At 31.7% G+C, this 18,641-nt stretch overlaps 1 long non-coding RNA gene and 1 other non-coding gene across 3 annotated transcripts; one reads left to right on the top strand and one right to left on the bottom strand.

Annotated features, from left to right (window-relative positions):
• Positions 1-1,943: 1,943 nt before the first annotated feature.
• LOC110010642 (uncharacterized) lies at positions 1,944-3,297 on the bottom strand. 2 transcript variants are annotated; one of them, XR_002285643.3, is made up of 2 exons: positions 2,421-3,297; positions 1,944-2,294 (listed from the first exon to the last, which is right to left on the bottom strand). It is a non-coding gene; the product is annotated as an uncharacterized LOC110010642 (long non-coding RNA). The 2 variants fall into 2 exon arrangements; XR_002285642.3 differs by having other exon boundaries at positions 1,944-2,279.
• An 882-nt stretch (positions 3,298-4,179) lies between these two features.
• On the top strand, positions 4,180-4,263 carry TRNAL-CAA (transfer RNA leucine (anticodon CAA)). Its single transcript has one exon. It is a non-coding gene; the product is annotated as a tRNA-Leu (tRNA).
• The last annotated feature ends 14,378 nt before the right edge of the window (positions 4,264-18,641 follow it).

Raw genomic sequence — 18,641 nt, 5'->3', positions numbered from 1 at the left:
ACCATAAAACGGTATGAGTGGGAATGATTTTCTATTAATTCACAAACCAATAAATACAGCAGTTCCCTATAACAACATAACAACTACAGCTATACAAGATAACTAAAAATTCAAATAGTTACAAGGATAAGAGATAAAATCTGTTTGCTAGCTGTTAGCTCAATAACGTCGACATTTATTTTTAAGAAACCTGCTGAAGGCTTCAACCACAGAACTGAGTTGGCTGATCCTTGTTAGTTTTCATCCTCCCTACGCATCGCTAACCAATCGTTAAGAAAATTGTCCTTTTTAATGTAACTTCCCTTTAAGGAATCATAATTTGATTCTATGAAGCCAATGTTGCATAATTATTCACCTATTTTCAATGTGATTTCATACATTTTACAATAAATATGTAGAATGAAGCCTTTAGAGAATTTTAAAATTCAAATTCATAATTACAATTCCTCACCTTTCTACCTTCCTTAGACATTTCAAGTTTAATATCCTGATTTTAATAATCATCATTTCAATTTAAAGCCTATATTTCTATTGTTTTTAAATTCTTTCCCTTTCTAACCCACATGAGAATTTCTTCCAATGAGATGGTAAAGTTTCCATCTCTTAGCAAATTCAAGATTAATCTCATATAGTTTGGAAAACCAAAAGATAAGATGGTGAATAGTCTTCTTCTTCTTCTTCTTAATTTCGCTTTGGGTTTGTTTGGTAAGAATTTTTAGTGTTTGAGTAAATTATTAGGTATAAATTTTATTTTCCTTCTTGCGATAAGTAACCGATCAACGTTCAAGAATAGTTCCATATAATTTAAAAACGAGAAGATAAGATGATGAATAGTATTATTCCTTTGTTTTTTTCTCTTTTGATTTGTTTGATAAGGATAAAAGTTTAATTTTTCTTCTCATGGTAAATTGAACATTTTCAAGCTGATAATAATTTGAGATTTTTAAATTCAATTTATGGTTTGTATGACTACATTGAATTTATCATGAAAGATGCTACATATGTGATTTTTCTGATTTTGATTTAAAATTTAAAGAATTGAGTCAATGTTAAATTAGAGGTTTTAGATTTTAAAATTTTTTTATATATTTTTTTTTCTGTTGAGAGTTCAAATATTTATTAAAGTTCCAGATTCTCTCTTTGTTCACTATTTTATTTTTTTATAAATTTTTGAAAATTTTTTTTATGGTTGAAAGTTTAACTTAGTTCTTTATTTTGATTTCTTCAGTTTATTACTTATTGAAGAAGAATATTGTGACATTTTATTGCTTTGTTCGAATTGTTTGCTTGATTTTATTTTTTTATTTTCATCTTCATTTTCATTTTGTATTTTGATTATCTTGGTTTTGTTTTGTTTATTTTAGCAGAGATTTAAGTGTGCAATTCAAAAGGATTTAAATATGTTTTATACAATGATGAATTAATTATTATGTTTTGATATGTTTTTAAATTATAAACTCCATAAATCTCTAAAAGAAATTGTGCATTTAAAGAATTTTAAATCGCCTATAAGACTTTATATTAATAATAATTTCAGTCACTTTTGTTCTAAAAAATGAATTTTTATAATTTACTCAACATTTATATCTTACGTTTGAAATGAAAAATATAAATATTACATAGTCATACGAAGAACAGAGGACCGCATAGTATAAAATAAAATTAGTGAAAATCATAAAAAGTTTAAAATAAATTTTAAAATTCAAAAATATCAAAAATGGATTGAGATGTGAAGGACTCATGCTAAAATCACTGCTTCCATCATTAAATAAACTTAAGGGTAAATTATAAATTTAGTGCCTGAATTTCCAAAAATTTTCTATTTTAATGTTTCATCGAAAAACGTTTGCAATTAAGTGTCGGAATCGATTAATTTTTTTCAATTTGGTCGCTGTCCTATGTTGCTTGTCGAAAACATGAATAGGACGTATGAGACCCATTAATTGTTAGAAATGAAGCGAAGTAGGATGCCAAATGACAATGACACGTCGGATTTGACGTGTTAAGCAGTGCAGTCTAAACATTAAAGGACAAAATTGGCCTTAATAAAAACCCTACTCATAACCCAACTCTCTCTCTTTCTTAGCCTCCTCAATGGATCACCACCTCTCAACCAATTCCTCCATAGCAACAGCGGCAGCGGCAGCAGAAAACTAAGGAATAACAAAATCCCCACCAAAAATCTAAAAAACAATAGTAAAGCAAAAGCCATTCCTTTATTCCCTTAATCAGAAAACTACTTTGCTTCAGTGGTGCAAGGCCCCAAGTCGATTCAACATCTGCAATCACAGTTGCTAGAGAACAATTAAGTTGCAAATACACTAAAGTCAATACCAAAACAATTGAAACAATTGCAGATAACCAAATAAAATAAGGAGAAGAAAGAGAGTGGAAAATGAAGAGAGAAACTTGAAACCTACCTGTGTAGGAGACTTGAAGGATGAGCCATCAATGATATTGTTTTATGACAAACCTGCTCCTCCTCTAGCAGTAGCAGTAGTCGCAGCCGCTGCTGCAGACAATGTTCCTCCTCCTCCACCGCCGCTGATCTGGTGTTATCTAAGCTTAGAAGCCAAAAGTGCAAACTCATCAAAGTTATTATGGAAGCAAACATTTTTTGGTATAGTCGGCGGCATTTCATCAGATAAATCTCTAGATTTACAGCAGCGGTGGTTGAGTTAGTAATACGCATGAGGTTAGTTGTAGGGTTAAGGTCCCAATGAGACTTGAGGTTAGCCCAAGAACAAGAAGGGATAGTAGAGAGCATTTGTTTGAGAAAATCATCATTAAAAGCAGAAGAAGGATCGAAATGAGGGTTTTGGATCTACAGATTTTGAAGGTCTTGAAGAGGGATTAGAGAAGATGAGTTTAGTAATGAGTTTATTCCTTGCATTTCTCTGCTATAAGGCTGCATACCCCTTTTGGAGTTGAAATTAGAGAAAAAAAGCTTGATTCTTATGGGTTTTGGTATTGAGGTTTGAGAGTTTTATCTATGGAGGTAAGAGAAGTAAAGGCATTTGGGATTTTTTGCAGGTTTTAAAATGCTTGCTTATTAGTTGTAGAAGGAGAAGGAGGAGAAGGATATAGATAGGTATTAATATTATTATATTTTTATTTGGGTTTTGGATTGATCAATGATGGCTATTGCTGTTGCCATGGAGGAATTGATTGAGAGGTTGTGATCGATTGAGGAGGCTAAGAAAGAAGAGTTGGGTTCTGAGTGGGGTTTTTGTTAGAGGCAATTTTGTTCTTTGATGTTTACGCTTCACTGCTAGACACATCAACGTGTCATGTTATTTGCATCATACTCGGCTTCATTTTTAATAATAAATAGGTCCCATGCGTCATATTCATATTTTCAGCCAGCCCCATAGGACGGCGACACTAAATTGAAAAAAATTAATCGGCTCCGATACTTGATTGCAAACATTTTCCGTTGAAATAAAATAATAGAATATTTTTTGAAGTTCAAGCACTAAATTTATAATTAACCCCTAAAATTAATATGCACTTAAACTTTCACTTGAAATATTTATTATATAAATATTTTTAAATTATATAATGGGTTCCGATGGGGAGCGAGTGTATGCAGCTATAAATATACATGAGCTAAACCTGTTATGGGTAGTTAATTTAATAACCATATCCGTCCTAAATCCATTTACTTATATTCAAAGATACTTTTAAATGAGTTTTTACAGATATAGTACCTATGAAATCGTTTTGGTGAATTTATTAATTATTATTTTTAAACTAATTAATTTAAATTATAATACCCTTTGTTGGGCATTATTGTTCAATTAATTATTTTTAAATTTATTGGGATACAGTGCAGAGAATTACCGTCTATACTGTTTGTTAAATTTTAAATTTTTTTATTAAAATATTAAAAGAAAAGTGTTAACCAAGCAAGCAGATAATGAGTACAAAGGTGAGAAAAAAAAAACTCACATAAAACCTCCTTGATTTTCCTTGAAGGCCTCATAGCAAGTCCATCTAAGAAAGCAAAAGTGACTTTTTTTTAAATGCTTAGCATTATTATATTTTTAATAAGCGAAATTAATTTATTTTTTAATAGTAAAATATACCAGGAAAAACTTATCCAAGTAATTTAATTTGAGGCTGGCTTCCCAATATTTCAAAATGTCTATTAGATATAAGAGCAAATTTCAAAAATAAGTCAGGATGGCCGAGTGGTCTAAGGCGCCAGACTCAAGTTCTGGTCTTCGAAAGAGGGCGTGGGTTCAAATCCCACTTCTGACAATTTATTTCTACTTGTGACTATTAAATTATATTGATTTACTTTGTGCAATTAAGATAATTGAAAAGTCATTTTTTTATTTATTTACTAAATGAATATTGATTTGATTATATTATCAATTCAAAAAATTTCTAAAATTATGATTTTTTTATTCAAAATATATTTTATTAATTTAATTCGTATGCCATGTTTAAGGATTTCTTTAAAATAACAAAAATTCATGTTATTAAATTATTACATTTATTTTAAAAATTAAATTTAACCTATGTAAAATCAGTGGATTAGATTGATGGATTTTCTTTTCAATTTTTTTTCAAATTTTATTAAAGTTACTTGATGATTTAAAAATGATAGAAATTTCTATGGTATATGGCCGTGTCGACTTGAGGTATTCGCGAGCAATCATGTTGCATATGGGTTTTTCAAAAAGGTCGGTGCAGCTTATCATGATGTGTATTGACTTAGTCACATATTATGTTGCTTTTAATGGGTCTTCTATAGGGCCTACAATTCTGCATCGTCGTCTTCGGCAGGGGTGTCGACTCTCTCCTTACCTGTTCATTCTATGTGCTGAGGGTTTGTCAGTTCTGTTTAGTCATGCGATGGGTAGTGGTCACATCCTTGGGTGTACGGTGGCTCGAGGTGCTCCCACTATTACTCATTTATTATTTGCTGATGACAACTTTTTCTTTTTTTTCAGGCTACTGAACAGGAAGTTATGGTTATCAAGAGGATCTTATAGTGTTATGAAGCGGCTTCGGGACAACCTGCAAATTTGCAAAAAATCTAGGATATTCTTCAGTCGAAATGTTAGTGCGGATAAATATGTTGGTAGTTTAAATTAGTCTGGTAGTTTTGAATTAGTCAACAAGTGTCCAATTCTACAGGAGTTATTTGCTGCTATTTAGAATATTTTCGCTACTGCTATATTTAGATTATTTTGCAGATCTTTAGTTGTTTTTTGTTTTGAAATAATGGCTATATAAAGCCCAGCAGTTGCTCAAATAAAATATCACTTTTAAATCCAATTGTTCTGGTTGTCGACTTGTTTCTTGATCTAACAATTGGTATCAGAGCCCCACTGGCCCTGAGAAATAGAAAATAAACTGTTGAGTGATCAAACACTGCAAGGATGAGTGATGATAAAACCCTGACCAAGATTCCTCACTTTGATGGTCACTATGATCACTGGAGTGAGTTGATGGAGAATCTCCTTAGAGCCAAAGGACTTTGGAACTTGGTAGAGAATGGTTTTGAAGAACCACAGATGGAAACAAAATTGACAGATGCCCAGCAAGCTCAGCTTGATGATGCGAGAACCAAGGATCATCAAGTGAAACATTATCTGTTTCAAGCAATCGACAGAATAGTCTTCGAACAAATTCTGGACCGTCGCACAGCAAAAATAGTCTGGGACTCCATGAAGAAGAAGTTTGGTGGAAATATGAAGGTAAAGAAATCTCTTCTTAACGCATTAAGAAGGGATTCTAAAATTCTTGAAATGAAAAGAGATGAAACTGTCAATGAATATTTCACAAGAGTGATGGTGGTAGCAAACAAAATGAGGAGTAATAGAGAAGAGATGACGAATACCAAAATTGTTGAGAAAACTTTGCGTACCCTCACAGAGAAGTTCACATATTTCTGTGTATCCATTGAAGAGTCTAAAGACATTGAAACCATGTCTGTTACTACAGAGTACCTTGGTGGTTCATGAACAAAAGTTTCGTCGAGTGCACAAAGAAGACGACGACCAGGTGCTGAAAATTGAAGGACGATCAAACTCGACCAGTAGAGGAAGAGGCTCTTGTAGAGGAAGGGGACGAGGTGGAGGAAGAGCTGTATTCAACAATGCTACCATTGAATGTTACAAGTGCCATGATTTAGGGCATTTTCAATATGAATGCCCAAAATCAAACAAGGAAGCTAATTATGCCGAATTGGAGGAAGAAGATGAGCTACTACTGATGGCATATGTCGAACTTCATGAGACAAATAGAAGAGATGCTTGGTTCGTAGACTCGGGTTGTTCGAATGATATGTGCGGTAACCAAGAGATGTTTACAAGCTTAGACACTAATTTCACCCATTCAGTCAAGCTTGGAAACAACACAAGGATGAAGGTTACTGGAAAAGGAGTGATAAAACTGTTTCTACAAGGAGTGTGTTATACTATAAGTGATGTGTACTGCGTACCGGAACTGAGAAATAATTTGCTAAGTGTTGGACAGCTTCAAGAAAAAGGGGTAGCAATTTTGTTTAAAGATGGAGTGTGCAGCCTCTACCATCCACTAAAAGGAAAGATGGCAGAATCAGTGATGAGTGCAAATCGCACGTTTATTCTGCCTGGAGAATCACCTACTACTGTGGTTAATGAAGAATGTTTTCAAGTGGGCAGTACAGATGAATCAATTTTGTGGCACCACCGATATGGGCACCTCAGCTACAAGGGCTTACACACATTGAATGACAAGAATATGGTGATCGGCTTACCTCAAATCTTAACACCAAAGTCCACTTGTGAGGCATGTGTGAAGGGTAAACAGCACCGAAATCCAATTCCAAAAATAGGCAAATGGAGAGCAACTGAGCAGCTGGGTCTTGTTCATGCTGATATATGCGGACCGATCACTCCAGCTTCAAACAGTCATAAGAGGTACTTGTTATGTTTTATTGATGATTTCTCAAGAAAAGCCTGGTGTTATTTCCTTGTTGAAAAATCAGAAGCATTTTACCACTTTAAATGTTTTAAAGTGCTGGTGGAAAAAGAAATTGGGTTGCCAATTAAATGTTTGAGAACATACAGAGGTGGAGAGTTCAATTCATCAAAGTTCAATAATTTCTGCAAGCAGCAAGGAGTAAAACGGCAACTAACCATGGCCTATACTCCTCAACAAAACGAAGTAGCTGAACGCAAAAATCAAACCGTGATGAATCTAGTAAGAGCAACGCTGATTGAAAAGAATATACCTAAAGTTTTTTGGCCAGAGGCGGTACAATGGACGTTTCATATTTTGAATAGATCACCCACACTTGCTGTAAAAGACAAAACGCCCGAGGAAGCCTGGAGTGGAGAAAAACCTACAGTGGAATATTTCAAGGTTTTCGGCTGTATTGGTCATGTACACATACCAGACGCAAAAAGAACAAAGCTAGAAGTGAAGAGTGTGAGCTGCGTATTTTTTGGGTTTAGCCAAGAATCCAAAGGATACAGGATGTTTGATCCAATTGCCAAAAAAATAATTCATAGCCGTGATGTGGTGTTTGAAGAAGATCGAGCTTGGCATTGGAATTCAGATTATCAAGAGAAACAAATACTTGAATTAGAGTGGGGGCGACATTAGTACTGAAAGTGAAAAAGAACACACAGCCGGGCAAAGCGAGGCTGGAAACGATACTGATGTTGTCTCACCAGCTGAAACATCTGGCAGTCCTACACCAACAGAGCGAACTTCTGATCTCGGAAGAAATTTGGTACCAAGGGAGGGTAGAACTCGACGTCCCCCAATACATCTAACAGATTTTGTTTCAGGTGAAGGCCTGCCCGATGAAGATGAAACAAATATGATGGCCTATCTTGTAATCTCTAATCCCACTGATTATGAGGAAGCAGTAAAGAGTGAAAAATGGAGGATGGCTTTGGATGAAGAAATAAAATACATTGAGAAGAATCACACCTGGTACTTGATAGACCTACCAACTGGAGCAACAAAGGTTGGCATAAAGTGGATTTATAAAACAAAACTGAATGAGCATGGAGAGGTTGACAAATACAAAGCGAGGCTAGTCGTAAAAGGGTACACCCAGCAGTATGGAATAGATTAAACAGGTTTTCGCACCCGTGGCTCGAATGGATACTGTTTGTATGATCATTGCCTTTGCTGCTTAAAGAGGCTGGAAATTATATCAATTGGATGTCAAGTCAGCCTTCTTGCATGGAGAACTGGAGGAAGATGTGTATGTGGAGCAACCGAAAGATTATAAAAAGGCAGGAAGTGAACAAATGGTGTACAAGTTGCCAAAAGCCCTCTGCGGATTAAAACAGGCACCCAGGGCCTGGTTCAGTCGGATTGAGTCTTATTTTATCAAAGAAGGTTTCACAAGTTGCTCCAATGAATAAACCTTGTTTGTCAAAAAGAAGGGAGGAAAAATCTTAGTTGTGAGTATATATGGAGATCATTTGTTATATACTGGTGATGATGATAAATTGCTTGCAGATTTTAAACATTCCATGGAAAATGAATTTGAGATGACAGACTTGGGGCCAATGAAGTTCTTTCTTGGCATTGAGATAGTCCAAAAGGATGTTGGTATTTTTATTTGTCAAAAGAAATATGCCAGCGAAGTCCTACAACGTTTTGGTATGGAGAATCATAATCCAGTATGTAATCCGATTGTTCCTGGCCAAAAGATTAGAAGAGATGTGGGAGGCGAGGTAGTTGATGCAACTCAGTTTAAACAAATGGTGGGAAGTCTAATGCATCTCATAGCTACGTGACCTGACCTCATGTTTGTTGTGAGCTTCATTAGTCGTTTCATGGCTAGTCCTACAAAGATCCACTTTGCTGCAATCAAAAGGGTGCTAAGGTATTTAAAGGGGACTGTTAATTATGGTATTTTTTACAGAAGAGGTGGAGAAAGCAGGCTGGTCGGATTTACAGACAGTGACTATGCTGGTGACATGGATGATAGCAAAAGCACTTCCAGTTATGCGTTTCTGCTAAGTGGAGGAGCTGTGGCATGGTCTTCTCGTAAGCAACCCATTGTTACCTTGTCAACCACAAAAGCTGAGTTTATAGCTGCAGCTGCCTATGCTTGTCAAGCCATTTGGATGAGAAGAATACTGAAAGAAATTGGCCATTCACAGGAAGCAGAGACTGTTTTGATGTGTGATAATGCTTCAACAATCAAGTTGTCTAGAAATCCTATTTTACATGGGCGTTCCAAACACATAAGAGTAAGGTTCCACTTTCTCAGAGATTTAGTTAAAGAAGGTGTTGGTGAGTTACAGTTTTGTGGCACCAAAGACCAACTTATAGATTTGATGACCAAACCACTCAAGTTAGAAGCATTATAGAAGCTACGTCAAGAACTTGGTGTTTGCACAGACTCAGATTTGAACTAATTCTTTTACAAGAGGAATAAGTTCAAAGGAGGGTTTGTTGGTAGTTTAAATTAGTCTGGTAGTTTTGAATTAGTCAATAAGTGTCCAATTCTACTGGAGTTATTTTCTACTATTTAGAATATTTTCGCTACTGCTATATTTAGATTATTTTGCAAATCTTTAGTTGTTTTCTGTTTTGAAGTAATGGCTATATAAAGCCCAGCAGTTGCTCAAATAAAATATCACTTTTAAATCCAATTGTTCTGGTTGTCGACTTGTTTCTTGATCTAACAAGATATGCTTGAATTTCTCATATTTTGGATATTGTGCATCCGCTGTATCATGGCCGATACTTGGGGTTACTGTCGTTGGTTGGTAGAGATAAGAGAGTTGTGTTCTTCTTCATCGGGGATTGTATGCGCTCTCGTATTTGCGGTGGGCGGCAAAAATTATTGTCTGGGGGGGGGGGGGGGCGGGTAAAATGGTTCTTTCTAAAGCCATTGCATAAGCACTACCTACTTATGCTATGAGCGTAATTTTACTTCTTCTTTCCACAGCTGATGGGTTCTTCGATGCTATTGAAGGCTCAAATCCCAGTTTCATTTGGAAGGGTACTTGAAACCTATTGAGGTTCTAAAGTATGGAAATCGATGGCAAGCAGGTTTTGACTCCTTGATTAATATTTGGAAATGTCCATGGTTGGCTGATGATACATCCTTTATGATTACTTCCCTAATGGTTCCGAGTTTTGAAGAGTTAACAATGTTAGATCTCAAAGATGTTACTTGGCATTGGAATGAAATGTTAATACGAGGTCTATTTCTTCCCCATGATATTCTTAAAGTTCTTTCATTACCTGTTTTTCATAATTTGACAGAGGACAAAGTGGTTTGGCATTGGACCAGTCATGGTCGGTACACAGTGAAGTCTGGATATCACTGTGTTATCAATGGGTTCACAGAGGGGACCTATGTGGAAACGGTTATAGGGTTTGAAGTTCCCTGTTAAGGTAGTAATCTTCATTTGGCATACTCTCAGGAATATTGACCCATTTAATTCCCGATTGGTGGATAAAGGGGTAAATATGCTTCCGACTTGTAGCTTGTGTGAAGGAATTGAATCCTTGTGCCATGCATTGTTTTATTGTCCATATGCAAATCTTATTAGGTCCTAAATAGTAATATACCAGTGCCATTGAATGCTGATTCTTTCTACGATGTTTTTGAGTCCCTACTTTATTTGGATAATGTTGCATTGGAAAGTTTTTGTCTCCTTGCATGGAATATCTAGAGCGCAAGGAATAATTTTGTGTGCAACAGAAGCAGCGTTCACCTTATGTTATTTCACTTTTGCACGATGCTACCTCAAGGAGTGGAAGGCAATGGCATCGAAATTGATGGCAACTATGTAGCAAGGGCCTATGACGCAACAAGAGGTTTGTGTTTGGTCTCGCCCTCCAGTTGGGGTAACCAGGGGTAATATGATGCTGCTCTGTTTTTGCAGCAAAACAGGTACTCCTTTGCAGCTGTTTTCAGGGAACATAATGGGTATTTCTCACTGCGATTTATGGACACTTCCTTAGGAACGTAACTTCAGTTGTAGCTGAGTCCATTGCTTTGCGTAATACAGTTAGATGGATGTAGGGGTGGCCACGGTTCCGGAACCAGCGGTTCTAGTTCCGGAACCGACGGTTATTGGAACCGGAACCGAACCGAAAATTTTTGGTTCCAGTTCCGATTTGGAACCGAACGGTTCCGGTTCCGGTACGTTTTCAAAACCGACGGTTCCGATCGATTTTCCGACTGATTTTCCGACAAATTGCATAATTTTAAATTTTAAATTTTGAAGACCGGTTTTCAAAATTTAATAAATTTGTGAAAGTTATTTCTAAAAAAAAAACACCTAAAAAATAAAAAAATGCTTCAATTAAATTTATTTTTTTAAAGACTTGAACAACAACAAAGAAATGCAAACCCAACCAACCCATTAGGGAAAAAGGAATTAACAAGAAAATAAAAAGATGATCCAAACCATTAGCACTTGATACAATTGATAAAAATAAAAAAATAAAGAAGAAGAAGAACTGCATAAGCAAAAGACGTGGAGGTAAAAAAGAAAAAGACTTTACCTCTTAGTTCGGTGGTGGGTTTGAAGGGGAAACCTATGACTGTTTGATTTTCTTGATAGTGTAAAGAAAATCACAACAAAATCAAAAAAAAAAAAAAATCGACAGTTTCTAACGGCTAAAACCGCCGGTTCGAACCGGTTCTAACCAGAGGTTCCAATCCAGTTCCGACCGGTTTTATGGAACCGCCGGTTTGCGGTTCCACAAATCTAGAACCGAAACCGAACCGAAAATCTCCAGTTCGGATCGATTTCGATTCCCACTGATTCCGGTTACGGTTCGGGACCGGTTCGAACCGATGGTTCCTGTTCCCAAAACTGACGGTTCCGGTTCCCAAAACCATTATATGGCTACCCTTAGATGGATGGCTTTACAAGGAACGGGGGCCTATGTATTTGGAAGTTCATAGTATTCAAGTGGCAAGTGCTGATAACAATAATGTGGATAATATTGGGATGGGGAATGGATTCTCTTAGATGCTAAGATTTTTATGAGTCTAAATGAAAATGTTAAAGTTTCTTGGGTCAGGAGATCAGCAAACGTGTCTGCCTATTTGCTGGCTATGGAGGCATGTAATTATGCTTGCTTAAACATCTGGAATGATACTCCTCCGTTCTTAGAGGAAGTTGTAGTAAATGATTTGACTTATTAATATATTTAGCCTTTTCATATAAAAAAAAATGATGGAAATACATTTTTATTTGCGATTTCATCCCTAATTGCAATTAAGGATGTATCTATTGTAAAGGATTGAAATAGACTTAAAATCGATAAAAAAAAAAAAGCCAAAATAAAGTGAAATTGCAAAACCAATAAAGTTCTGGATATTTTGATATATTAAGTCATTTAAATTTAAATAAAAACTAATATAACCAATCAAATTAAATTATCTTTATTCAACTAATAAAATTATTATATTTAAAATATATTTAAAGAAATTTTTGTCACTGAATTTAGTAGGATATTTTTTACAATTCCAATATTCTCACTTTCCATTTTCACTTTTATTTACACTAATTTTTTCAAAGCTTGTATTACTCATTGTTTGTATTCATTGATTTTCACTAGTTGCAAGTAAATATATATATATATATATATATATATATATATATATATATATATATATATATATTATTTTTGTTGTAAATTAAAATATTATGAACAGTAATGTATGCGTAAAATTTGTTCTTGAAAATTAAGAAACAAAAATACAGATTTTATTTATAATAAACAAGTGGATACAATCTTTACGTGTGGAATCTCCTGTTACAAAAAAAATTATCCTCTAATTCTTCTCTTTATTGTTGCGAACACTATTCAAGTATCAAAACGACTTAATCTTGAATACGATTCAACGATAAAAAAGAATTGATGTAAAACGAACTTTGTGCACAATTCAAGGGTGAATAGACTTGTTTTTGAATTGAAGTTGAAAAAACTTTGATTCTTTAGACTTAGGAGAGACCTTTTGTAGTCTTGAGTTTGATAGAGCTTTGAGATTTGTTTTTTGTCTATGTGTGTGTCCTATATGTGAAGAGAGGCTATTTATAGAGATTTTAGGAAGTCCCCTTGCAAAGTATGTAATTTGATTAGCCTACTTGGCGAACTCTTATCGGCTGGTGCAGTGTCAATTATCTTATGCAGACGCTTGACTTATTCGTTAAGTATTTAATTTAATAGGTCTACTTACCAAATTTTTATTGAAATTTACTACATTATTTATTTATGCAGTAAATAATATTTATCCAATAATTTGATTTTAATAACCATTTAAATATTTTGATTGATTATCAAAATAAGTTATTTAATTTAACTAATAATAATTTAATTAGCAATTAAATAATTAAATTAATTTAAATAAAATTTTGGTGTCCCGAAATAATTTAAAAGCATTTACAAAATAGAAAACAAATATTTTATGAAATAATAAATAATAATTAAATAATTAAATAATTTGTTAATGAAAAAATATATTTATAATAAATAAAATAAATTTTTATGAAAATTAAATAATTAATATATTAATTATTATTTTATAACATCATATTATAATTTTGATTTTTTTTTTTAACTTTTTTATAACGTCTATGAGCATATAAATAATTTTATAGTTGCTTTTTTGAGCAAAAAATTTTCATTCAATATGTTAAATGATTTGCTAATATAACGTCTTATATTATAATTTTATATTTTATATATATTCGCAGTGGATTTTATTTTTTATTAGATATTACATAATAAATCTTATAATATATCTCTTAATAAATAATAATAAATGACATTTATTCCTTTTAGAATAAGTTACTTAATTGTAGGAAATAATTAAAATCAAACAAATTAAAATTTTTGTTCAAAATAGTAATTAAATATATTATATTTTTACCATATTTAATATGTACCCTATATATTATAATATAACCAATTAAAATTAGATTACTTTTATTTTTTCAACCAATAAAATTAAAATCCTTAAAGATATTATATTCTTACCATATTTAATATATACCTTATTTATTATATACTATAATTTTTTAGTTTATCCAATAAAATTTGGATTTAGATAGGAAATTGACATCACCAAATTAAAATTAAATTATCTTTATTTTTTAACCAATAAAATTAAAATTTTTAATAATAGTTTTGCCCATCTATAAATATAGTAAGAACGTTTTTGACAATCCTAATGTTCCCTTCCCATTGTCACTTATATATATATTAGTCTTTTTATGACGTGTGTTACACGTTAATTATATTCGTAATTTATACTCATTCAATTTTTTATATCATTACTCACTTTACTTATTATTTGTACTCATTATTATTTTTAAAAATTAAATACTGATTATAATTTTTGTCTTATATAATTTAGATTTTTATAATATTAAAAAAAAATTTCATATGAAATTAATGTGAATATAAATAAAGCTTTTAAAAATATATCCAATCAAATTATACAAACACGAAAAAAAGAATATTATAAAAAAATATATTTTTTCTTTTTTTATTCCTTCCTAAATAAAATATTTTAAAAACAGATATTTTGAAAATAAAATACAAATTAGTTCCACGTAGTATATAAATGGAAGAAGAAAAACTATATAAATGGAAATTTTAATTCTGAAAATAGCCCTCAAACTTACTTCCACTTAGTATCCATTTTTATTGGTAAAAACTATTTAAGGATAAAGACTGTTATGCGGTGATTCTCTCATCATTTCCTTTGTTTTAGGAATTTATAATAAAGAAAAAACTTTCCCAAAATGAAAAGACAATTATTTGTTTCTTCAACACAGAAAGAAAATTAATTAGCTATGGGAAACTTATTGGTTAAGAATTATTAGTTTTTAGTGTTTTAAATATATATATATATATATATATATATATATATATATATATATTTTGAAAAACTTAACAATTCATTAATAATGAATATAAATTGAGTACATCATAATATTCTTAGGAATAAAAATACAAATATATAAAATTGAAATCTTCTGTTTGAATATGTTCTTAATCTTGACAGAAGAGGTTAATTTGTTGAATAAAAATTGGTCCATTTTTAAATAGGATGTAAAAGAAACATTCCACAATATTGTCCCGAATATTGAGTGTTCAAAAATTTTTTACAACTGACACCCGTAGAAGAGTTCAATATACCAAACTTTAATGAAGGAACAGGCCGCACTATCAGGCTCTGTTGGTATAAAAAATTTACCTGAACTTGAAGATTTGAAGTCTCCAATCACAAGCAATCAACAATCCATCTTGTCTTCCGAACTGCAGAGAAATAAAAGATCCACGTAAAAACTCATCAATAAAAAAAAATCTTCATGAAAGGAGAAATTAATAACTCTATTAGAGTGTTGGAACGAGAGAAATAATAATTTGGTAAAAGGGTACCAAGAACATTCAAGATCTATCATTTAAAAGACTAAATTCAAATTTTGTTTCAAATAATCATAGGTAAGAAAAGAAACCACTGCCGATCACCTTTTATCATCGCGGTCGTTTAAATACAAAATCTAGAAAAACAAAAAAAAGAGAGGTAAAGAAGAAAGGCAGCTAGGGTTTTGAATGCTTTAAACTATATATAATTTGAGTACTCTATGAGTTCTGATATTTTGTATCAATTGATATTTACATTTTGCTATCATTATAATATTACTTGAAAATATTATTTATAAAATGAAATATTTATATTTTCAAAAAAATAAATTATAAATAATTGTTGACAAAGGCCTAAAATGTGCTGATATTGGGCTTGGATCTCTTGAGGCCCAATGCATTAGTTACTTTAGGGCTTAGTGAATATCAAGTCTTATATTTTAGGGAAAATTTTAGAATATTTTTTTACCGCATACCAAGAATCTAGAATAGTCTTTACTCGCTATTTAGGGAATAATTTCCTAGGATAAATGGTAAATGATCCACTTGTAAAATAATAATTTCCTAGTATAAATAGTACATGATCCACTTGTAAAAGAACAAGGCAAATTGAGTTAAAATACATTTGGTCCTTAAATTGTAAGGCTTTCATTTTCCTATTTTTGAAAAATTATTATGACATTTAAAACTTTCACTTAAACTCGTTAATAGATTCTTTCGTCTAAAAATATTAGCATTTTATTATTAGTTAAACACACTTATGTTATGAAATATGCTTACTTTTAGATGAAAAGTGCTGAATTTTTTAGATGGAATGACTCGATAATAAATTTAAGTAAAAATTAAGAAGATTATAATAATTTTTCAAATATAAAATGACGAAAATATTAATTTCTACAAAAAAAATATGTAGCTTTCTTAGCATTTACAAAAATAACTTTGACAAGAAAACACAAAGGACAAAACAACCTAGTTTAGGTCTTAGGTACAACAAACAATATAATTTAGTTTAACTAGATTTAAACTCTACTTCCTTTTGTTTTTTTTTTCCCCCTAAACTAACACATCAATTGATGTAATATATTACCTTTTTTTGCTTGGTATATATACGAGGTGATAAACTGAATTTAGGTAAATTTTTCCAATTCTACCATAAAACTTCAATGACCAAATTTTAGGCTTACATCGAGTATCAACTTGGTTGATGAGCTATTTAACTCCATATAAATTAATAAAAATAGCATTTTTCTTATAATTTTAAATTACTAATATTTGATTTCCAAAATTACTACAATTAACAAGCCAAATTTATGACGCATTTCAAATTAAAATATAAAGGATGGTGAATATGGTATGAGTTCGAATTTATATGGAAATGAAATTGTTAGGTATTAAATTTAAAATTGATATTTTTGACTTACTCTAATGTAATTTTAAATCTAATACCAAACAAATCCATTCTCATATAAAAATCGAATTTATAAAAGCAAAACTCAAATCCTAAAAAAATGCTAAATGCGCAAACTCAAATCGTAAAAAATTGTTAAATGCTAATTATTAAATTCACTTGTAGCCTTTATTATAATTAGAGTAGTCGACAAATTAAGTTACAATCTATCGTCTAATTCCAATCTGTATGTATTTTGATAACACTTTTGACAAAAAGGAATTGAAAAGTAAATTTCTAGTGTAAATATCATTTTTGATAAGACTTGTGATGCTCACCTAAAAATAAACTTCATTAGGAACCCATAGATGAACCTCCTACATCCAAACAATTTCTTCCACAGAGTGAGAAACAAGAAAAAAAAAATTTTTAGCATTTTCCTATCAACACTTTGTTAGATATTGAAGTGAAGTTGTGAACCACAATGTTAGAATTTTCTACTTGTGAACTCTCACAATCTTTTCCACCTTCATGCATACCTTCAAATCTTTAATGTATCCACATGGACCATCTCCATCATCATCCTTCTTACCATCATCATCATTATTAAACTTGAATTATATCAATCGAGAAAATCAGCCAAATGTAATCACATAAACATTTATTATTGAATAGTTGAAAATTATTGTCAAAAGTTGTACTAACCACACATCAAATTAATATTTTACGTATAAAAATAAAAAATACCGTCAATACTAGTATAGAGAAGTGTACAATATTTATGAAATTCATAATTTTCAGAGTATAATTGATCATCTACAAAGTATAAGGTCAATAAGATTTTTTTTTTTTTTTTGATAAAGTACATAGGTAGAATTTAATATTTATACTTTTAGCCTAGAAAATCCAATAAAAGCAGTGTAAACTTCTCTCTGATTTCTATCTATCCTTACCTATCACATGAAAGCAACATGTTTTTCTCTAAGATATAAAATTGCTGAATATTTTTTCAAAATTAAGGAAATTTCATCATATTGAAATTTAGTACATGTTAGTAATGAAATGATGACACTTGACATTCAATGATAAAGAATTGCATGGAAGAATGCAAGACAAGGCCTTTCCAAAACATATGCACTTTTAGGTCTAAAAAAACCTAAAAATCCAATAACATTAGAAGGTATTTATATACACTGAAGAAGGTTTAGTTTGTGTTCCAAATAGAGTGACATATAAAGAAAGGGAACAATCCATTTATAACCGCTAACTTCTTGTGGCAATTGAGCAATGAGAGAAATATGAACCAACAAGTGCCACGCCCCCTTCACATGAAACCCTTTTAATTATTACAACCACATCAAAATTTGTGCAATTTTTCAAGATTGCCTTGTATCTTTCATGTAGGGTCCCTTTTGTTGTACATTTCTGGCTTTTTCTTATTATGCCATCTTCTATTTATGTACATTGTTGGGGTAATTATTCGCATTGCCTCTAAAGTTTTACATAGTGTATATTATTTACATTCTATTTTCTGAAAATTAGATTATCTAATTCTTTAAATTTTATTATCTTGAATTATTTAGTTCTTCAATTTAAATGAAAGTGATTTTTCAACATCAAATGTAAAATGAAAATGTCTTAAACATCATCATATATAAATAAACTTTCAATTCTTGTCGTCAAATTGTCAAATACGAAAAGGAAAATTATATGACATCTCGACTCAGCTAAGCGGTTTGAAGATGGCAGATAAAATAAAACTCCTAGCAAGTTTTTAAAATGAGGAGGCTGGTTAGGGTGGTGAAATGCGGAATACGAGAATGAATCGAATCATATATTGAAACGAGAAAAATAATTATCAGATGCGTCTTTTGATAAA

This window comes from Jatropha curcas, chromosome 3 (assembly GCF_041381405.1).
Source record: "Jatropha curcas cultivar XTBG-Jc1 chromosome 3, XTBG_Jcur_1.0, whole genome shotgun sequence".
NCBI classification, from domain to species: Eukaryota; Viridiplantae; Streptophyta; class Magnoliopsida; order Malpighiales; family Euphorbiaceae; genus Jatropha; species Jatropha curcas.
The sequence above is the reverse complement of the archived record's forward strand: the minus strand, read 5'-3'. Positions and strand labels throughout refer to the sequence as shown.